Below are 7,789 nucleotides of genomic sequence, written 5' to 3'. Positions count from 1 at the left end.
GGCGAGGGGCGGGGCGAGGGAGCGCGAGAGCAAGAGGCAGCCAGCCAACCCACCAACTTCTAGATGAGTGCGGAAGGACACGGGGCCGCGAGAGTGCCTTGTCTGCGGGTGAACAAAGAGGAACTATTTTAAGAGAGAGACACGACTCTCTCTCTCTCTCCTCCTCCGCGTCTTCTTTTTAGCGAACCCTCCAGCGCGGGTAGAGAGCGTTGGAAGGAAATCGGGAAGGTGTTAGGGAACAAGACGCAGGTGGAACCTTTTGCTAGCTTCGAGACCGAAGTGGACGACTTCTGCTCTTTCCTAACAGCGATATACTTAGTGCTTTTTTTCTTTTAAAAAAATGGAAACGTACTGGGAGCCAGTGTAGGTGTTTCGGGACCGGTGTTATATGGTCTTGGATGGATAGATAAATAGATCTGTAGTAAACAAAACCTGCCCTCATTCCCTTATGGGGTATGCAAGAGCCCTCATAGAGTCCTTCTTAGGTTCTCCATGGGTAGGAGAAAATAACAGAGGCCAACCAGAGAATATTGAGAAACAAAGCAGCTAATAATCTTTACTGACTGTTGCAACAGGGTGTTCCCTCTCACACAGGAGAAAAGAGAAGGACCCAGAACCAAGGTGTGCCCGCCCTTACATAGATATTTTGAAATTCCCTGCCCTGGAGCTCAAGTCAAGACCACCCCTCCATACATCCTACATACAGTACATCACAAAAGAGGTGGTCCCCAGCAGGAATTTGGGAGTGATGTTTCTCTCCTGTCTGCCAGGATACCTGATAATGCCTTATCTGATTGCATTTCCTGGGTAGCCTGGCCATTCCTTTGAGATGGTAAATATATAGTTCCTGAATCTCTTACGCATATTGATAGTGTGCTCAGCTTAACAGATCCTTGCCAGACTGTATTTACAGGGAGGTGTAAGCCCCTACAGTCCAAAGACAATTGGAAAGTTTTTCCCATTTCCTTCCTCCTTGCAGAGAAATATTTGAGGTCAATTTGGGAGAGTCAAAATGGTTTCAGAACTTTTTTCTGTACTGTTTCCAGTCATTGGTTTATATATCATTATGAAAAATTGCCCCTAAAATGCGCAGCCTTTTAGGAAGGACAGACGCGGGTCGGAAGCTCCAAAATTTGCACTAAATTCAGCTCCGCCGGGAAATGACAGAGACCACAGGATGCTGTCAGGAAAAACAAACTGATCCTTTTATTACAGAAAAGAAAGAACTACAGCTGTAGGGTCCCTGCCTCAAAGAATGTAGGAAGGAACCCCGGGAAATGGTGCATCTCCCCTTTATACCTTTCTGTCCTCACATGGAAATCCCTGGACTGGGAGGGACGGGAAAGACAAGGAAAATGGGTGCTGATGGGATTAACTGGGTGTTGATATGACTATTTCTTCATATGGTGAAATGTCAATTGTTCTCCTCCGTTGCTGATGGGTTTCCCTTTGTTTGATCAGTCTAGATGGGAGTTGAGGTGGGGCTGTTCCTGGCGATTGCCGAGGGGTTGGGGTCCATCCGGCAGGTGTTTTCCCCCAGGTCACGCAAGGATGATCCCTGGGATTATGTAAAAGGTGACACTTCTGGAGGTTTGAATAAACTGTCCCAGTTAATCCATCTTTGTCCATGTGTGTCTTTTGAATCAGGATGGTGATGGGGCAAGGTTCAGGTGGGCTGGGGTCATGCACGGGTTATGCAGCATTTCCTTTTACAGGAGATATATCTAATACAGAGAATTCTATGCAAAAGGTAGTAGTCCTGATATATAAAGGTTCTGAGACATAAAACAGCAATTCTAATACAGAGAGATCCTAGCATACGTCATGAATAAGACAGCAATTCTAATACAGAGAGAATCTAGCATAACTTAAGGCAAAAGGTTCTGTAGTGATAATCTAAAGGAGTCTGGGGCAAAGGGGAAGGTGGAGAAGGGAAATGTGTGAGCTTATGCTAACTGTTGTGCATATGCAGATCCTTAAGCCTTCCTTAAGGCAGGGTTGTGTCCAAGCAGGAGGGATGAAGGTCTTTGAAGCAGAGCGGAGACTGGGAAGATGGCGTTGAACAGGATTCTGGGTATTGCAGCTGTCAAATTCTGTCACCCCTCTCTGTTCATTAATAATGGTGTCCTGCTTCCCCCCCATATAATTTTCTATAACAATATTTATGTACATGTTCGCCTTGTACATTTATGAACATTTATTAAATGTTATTTATTAAATATTATTAAAATTCTTATAACAGATCCACAGATAAAAAATGTTTAGGGGTACTCTCATTTTGACTCAAGAAAATAACAATTTTATAGTTCAAATCAGAAAAAATGAATACAGTAAATGGGCAAAAGTAGAAAGATTCACAAAATGTTTAGGGGTATGCCTGCATACCCCCAGAAAAAAACAATGGATATACTCTATACTGTATATTTTTCTGAAATATAAAAATGCATTCCTAGCGAAGGTGTTTTGCAGTTGTCTCCCTGCTGCTCTTTCACGTCCCTGCCTCAGCTCAGAGAGGCATAACAATAATAATACAGTCACACCTCGTGTTGCGTTCCACTCTTGTTACGGACTTTCAGCTTACGAGCGCGGCAAACTTGGAAGTGTTTACTTCCAGGTTCGCCGCCTGCGGATGCACAGAAGCGATCTGCGTGCTTCACGCATGCGCAGAAGCACTCGATCGCGCCGCACACATGCACAGAAGAGGCACTCTAGTTGCAGACTTTTCGGGGTGCGAACGGCACCCTGAAATGGATTAAGTCCACAACTAGAGGTACCACTGTAATAATAGTTACAGGTAGGTATCCGTGTTGGTCTGCCGTAGTCAAAACAAAACAAAAAAAATCCAATAGCACCTTAGAGACCAACTCAGTTTGTCATTGGCATGAGCTTTCAAGGTGCTACTGGAAGGATTTTTTTTATTTTGTTTCAATAATAATAATAACAATAATAATAATATTTATACCCCACCCATCTGGCTGGGTTTCCCCAGCCACTCTGGGCAGCGTCCAGAACAGGCTTCCTCAACCTCGGCCCTCCAGATGTTTTAAGACTACAATTCACATCATCCCTGACCACTGGTCCTGCTAGCTAGGGATCATGGGAGTTGTAGGCCAAAAACATCTGGAGGGCCGAGGTTGAGGAAGCCTGTTACAGCACATATAAGAAACCATATGTTTCTGCTCCCCTGCCCTATTGGATCAGGCCCAACAAGGTGCATTTGGTGATTCCCACATCATGGTTCCTAACACTGGCCGACTAGATGCCTCTGGGAAGCCTACAATAGGGGGCATGAGGGCATTGGCCCTCACTCCACTTCTACTACCAACTGGCCAAATGCAACTATTATGGAAACCCAAATAAAGATGGGGCAAGGTGGGCTGGGTGAGTGTCAGTGTGTTACCATGAACCAGACTCAGTCTGAATTAGGGGGAGTTTTTTACTGTGTTGCTTTCTATCTAGAGAAGGTCGCAATGTTGTTATCTTCCTTCATTGATAGAAGGAAATGAGAGAGTCCGATAGAGATGTTATGTTTGTGTGATGATTCTGCAATGTTATTCAAATAACAAAGAGAATAGTGGAAATGCTCCCAGACACAAAGGAGTGGGATTGAGCTCCTAGACCAGTTCTGGCAAGGAGACACAAACAGTCAGAGCTCAGGTGGTCCAATATATGCCCACATTATTATTGGTAAAATCCCATCAAAGAACACAGTGGCTTCAGTCCGCTGATGATATATAAGCAGTGCTTGTTCTATGCACTTAGAATATGGTTTGGTCTCATATCCAACTGTGCCACTATCTCAGTGCAATGAATCACTCAAAAGTGAGATTAGCCAGTTACACCTTCAGCATTGCAGGAGAATATGCTGATTTGCCTGATTAAAAATACGACGTGGCTTGTACTGCAGATCTGATTGGCTATTTTCACTTTGGAGCCATGCTATAGATAGCACAAAGGTTAATTATTTCAGCAGTGTTATCAATGCTTATCTGCAGAGCCAAATCATATTGTGTGGAGTTAAATCATATTGTGTGGAGTTTAGCTGAGGTTATACTGGCCACAGTTCAATACAGCGTTAGATGCATTTAAGCCAGTTGAAGTAAATGCACGTATCCCTCCACCTAACCTTGCGTAGGACTGTGGCCATTATTGGCTATAGCAGAGCTTTCCAAACCGTGTCTTGCAGCACGTTAGTGTGTCGGCTGCAGTGTGGTGTGTCACGCGAACGCTCCCTGCAATCCACCTGGGGTTGGAAAAGGATTAGTTTAACCTCCAGTTTGCAAGGAAAACTGAATTACTGTGTCGCGAAATGATGCATGTCTAAAACGTTTGTCACCAACTTGAAAAGTTTGGGAAGTTCTGGGTTATAGAAGCATGCAGATAGATTAGGAATAAATTCCATTACATCTGTATTGAGGGATATTTAATCTTTCAAGAGTTGATTATTTCATTTGTTCATGTTGGTGCTTTGAGAAGATGAAAAATCTAGGTGACCATAAGAGCTGAAATGTTATCTCACTATGTGCAAGTGCACTTGGAATACTGTGTACAATTCTAATTGCCACTTCTCAAACAGGGTATTGAAGAGCTGGAAAGGTTCTGATTAAGGAAACCACAGTGATCATGGGGCTGGAACAACTGCCATATGAAGAAAGATCCTAACATTTTCTGGCTTTTTATTTGGGCGGGGGGCGGGGGAAGGTGAGTAACGGGGGATGCACATGATAGATGTGTCTGAAACCAAGCATGTTGTGGATAAAGTGAATAGGGAGGCCTTTTCCCCCCTTTCTCAAAATACTAGAAGAAGCTGAATACTGGAAGATTCAGAACAGACAAAAGGAAGTAGCGCTTCACACAGCACATCGTCATAACTATGGAATTTGCTACCACAAACCAACTTGGATGGCTTTAAAAGGGGATTAGACAAATGTTGTTTATCCTTGGTGACTATGATCTCCCTCACTGGAGGCACCATGCATCTGAATACTACTTGCCATGGAGTCCAGGTTGGAGAGAGGGCTAATGCATTCACGTTCTGCTTGCAGGCTTCACATGGGCATGCGGTGCCCACAATGGGAACAGGCTGCTGGACTGGACAGGTTATTCTCATGCTCTTCCCTAATCCCTGTTGTTGCTCTATTGTTATTCATTTAAAAACAACAATAACCACCAAGCATATTGAAATACTTTCTCAAAAGTTGTCTGTTTTTGAGATTCCTAATTATGGGTAGCATCCAATGACGTCTCCCCACTTGTCCAATGGAATTCCACTTGTGCAATACGATTTCTGGTTTCTCTTCCCCGCACACCTTTACCCTACCCCTACAGGCCCAAAAGCCAATCCAGCAGCTTTCTCAATCCTCTAGAGCAGTGGTTCCCAACAGGTGGTCCGTGGACCACCAGGGGTCCGCAAGCTATGCCAGAGGGGTCCGCAAGATGCTATTAGAATAAAAAATATATTAAATATATTTCGTATGATAACAGATTTTTTGTTTTGGCCGCTTCCTGCATGAGCAGAGTCTAGTGCAAAACTAGAATTAGATAGAGGCAGTAGTTCTGCTGTATGCCGTTAGGTGGCGCTTTACAAACACTACTGTTTTGCAAAGAGGCAGCGCGCGCATTCTACTAACGCTCACCTCCCCAAGATGCTTTGCACGCGTCGGCTTCATTTGTGCGCTACTGCGCAGGTACCCTGTCTTCTCCATTCCCCTCCCTCCTCCCTGGCGTGCGCTGCCTCTTTGCAAAACAGTAGTGTTTGTAAACAAAGTGTTGTTTCTCGCGGAAGCTACAGTTCGCGTAGTTAAAAATGGACCGTTGGTTAAAAAGTGGTTCGTTAAAACGACAAAGGCCTACAGATGAAGAGGAATATAATGCATTTGATGTTCAAGCAAGTAAGTCAGTGACTCTCGAACCGATCTTGTCAGTGTCCATTGAACCTAAATCGTAACTGTAAAAAAATGTATAAATATAAAATATAAAAAGACTCTTAATTTGACTCTCACTTTTTAATTTTAGGATTAGGAATTAATGGGGGTCCTTGTCACAATAGTGGCTCGATGAGGGGTCCTCGAGAAAATTTTGTTGGGAACCCCTGCTCTAGAGCAGATTATGGGGGCTGCAGGAGGAAGGAGAAGTGTGAGATGCCTGCTCACACTATGCTGGATCTCACTCATGTATCAGATTTTCTTTAGGTTGTGCAATATACAGTTCTTTTTTAAAAAAAATAAAACCCAACCTCATTTATATTTGGGGGGGGGAAGAATCTGTTGATTCCCCCCCCCAACTCCTACACTTATATATAGAAATATTTTCATAACTAAATAAATACATTTATATACATGTATTTATATACATCTCTATACATCTACACACACACACACACACACACACACACACACACACAATTTACTTGAATGTTAGGGCCAGTTGCAAGAGCAAATTTCTTCCTGACCAGGGCTTGCCAACTTTTGGCGGCACATTGGAAACATCTGCAAACTGTGATGCTCCACAACTGTGCACACATTGTAACCATGAGCACATGCAAGCATGCACAACTGAAGGCTTCTTTGGGCACATGGGAAGGCAGCTGTGTTGCTCACAGGAGCTGTGGTGGTCATCCATGCTTGTACTGAACCTCTTCAGGGAGCTATCATGGGAGAAGCAAACTAGCTGAGCAAATAACCATGCAGCTGATTCTGCGCCTTCCAAACGGACATCTCCCACACCAGAGAACAATTGAGAATTCTCACCTCAGAACATGTGTTCTCAGAGACTATGTTCGCAGTCCTATTTTACTATGCACTCATTGCGTTTCCAGTGCTAGGGTTTTTACTCCATGTTCATGTGACGTTATCCAAAATGCATATGTGTCCTTTAAAAGCCCCATTCTTTAAACTGCAAAAAGAAATCTCATCCCACATTTAGAAAGACTTAGAGGAGGTTCCAAACGCACAGCTGAGTGTAATTGTGGGCTATTTGTACTGCATTCATGGGTGTCCACAGGAATTCTTGGTGGGTGGATGAGGGTGGGGAGCAAAGTGAAACACTGAAAAGGGGGCTAGCTTCTTTAAGAGAGAGAGAGAGAGAGAGAGAGAGAGAGAGAGAGAGAGAGAGAGAGAGAGAGAGACTTGTAGTGCCTGTACATTTTGCCTCATCTTGAATTCTACAGGTGCTGAAAACTTACCTTTCCAAAAGAAATGAAAGCTGTGAACTTGGGGCTCTGGTTCTGGGGCAGGGAGCAATTTCCCCCCCTTGCCCACCACCCATGCCCATTCTAGTAGGATTTGGACAAACATCCTGATCTTGGAAGTACTGTAATTAGGCATATGGAAGGCTATATTACCTCACATTGGGCAGGACAAGGAAGCCTGAGGGTTGGGTAGAGAGGATAAAATGAATGGAATATTTCCCAACGCCACAGCAGTGGGACAAAACAAGCATATTGAAAGGGTAGGAGCAAATTGCACGAACCACAAAAGTTTTTGTGGGACTATTTGCCATTCACATATCAGTGTAGTGTGTACAACACAAGCCCAGGACAAACGTGTTTCCCCCTTGTTTATATTTTTCGTAACTTGGACAAGGTAACAGTGAACTTTATTGGGAATAGCAGTGGAAGTGCCCTACACAGAAAATCTCTGAGGCTCTCCACTGGCTACCACTAAAGGGAGAACTGCTGCGGCACTGGGACCTTCCTTCACCATGGTGAAGCCCCCTCCCCAACTGGTAGCATTCTTTGATGGAGATTGGCGTGGGGAGAAAACCATGTAGAAACCTCAAGGACCGCCTC

This window comes from Zootoca vivipara, chromosome 7 (genome assembly GCF_965207765.1).
Source record: "Zootoca vivipara chromosome 7, rZooViv2.hap1.1, whole genome shotgun sequence".
In the NCBI taxonomy this organism is placed as follows: Eukaryota; Metazoa; Chordata; class Lepidosauria; order Squamata; family Lacertidae; genus Zootoca; species Zootoca vivipara.
The sequence above is the reverse complement of the archived record's forward strand: the minus strand, read 5'-3'. Positions refer to the sequence as shown.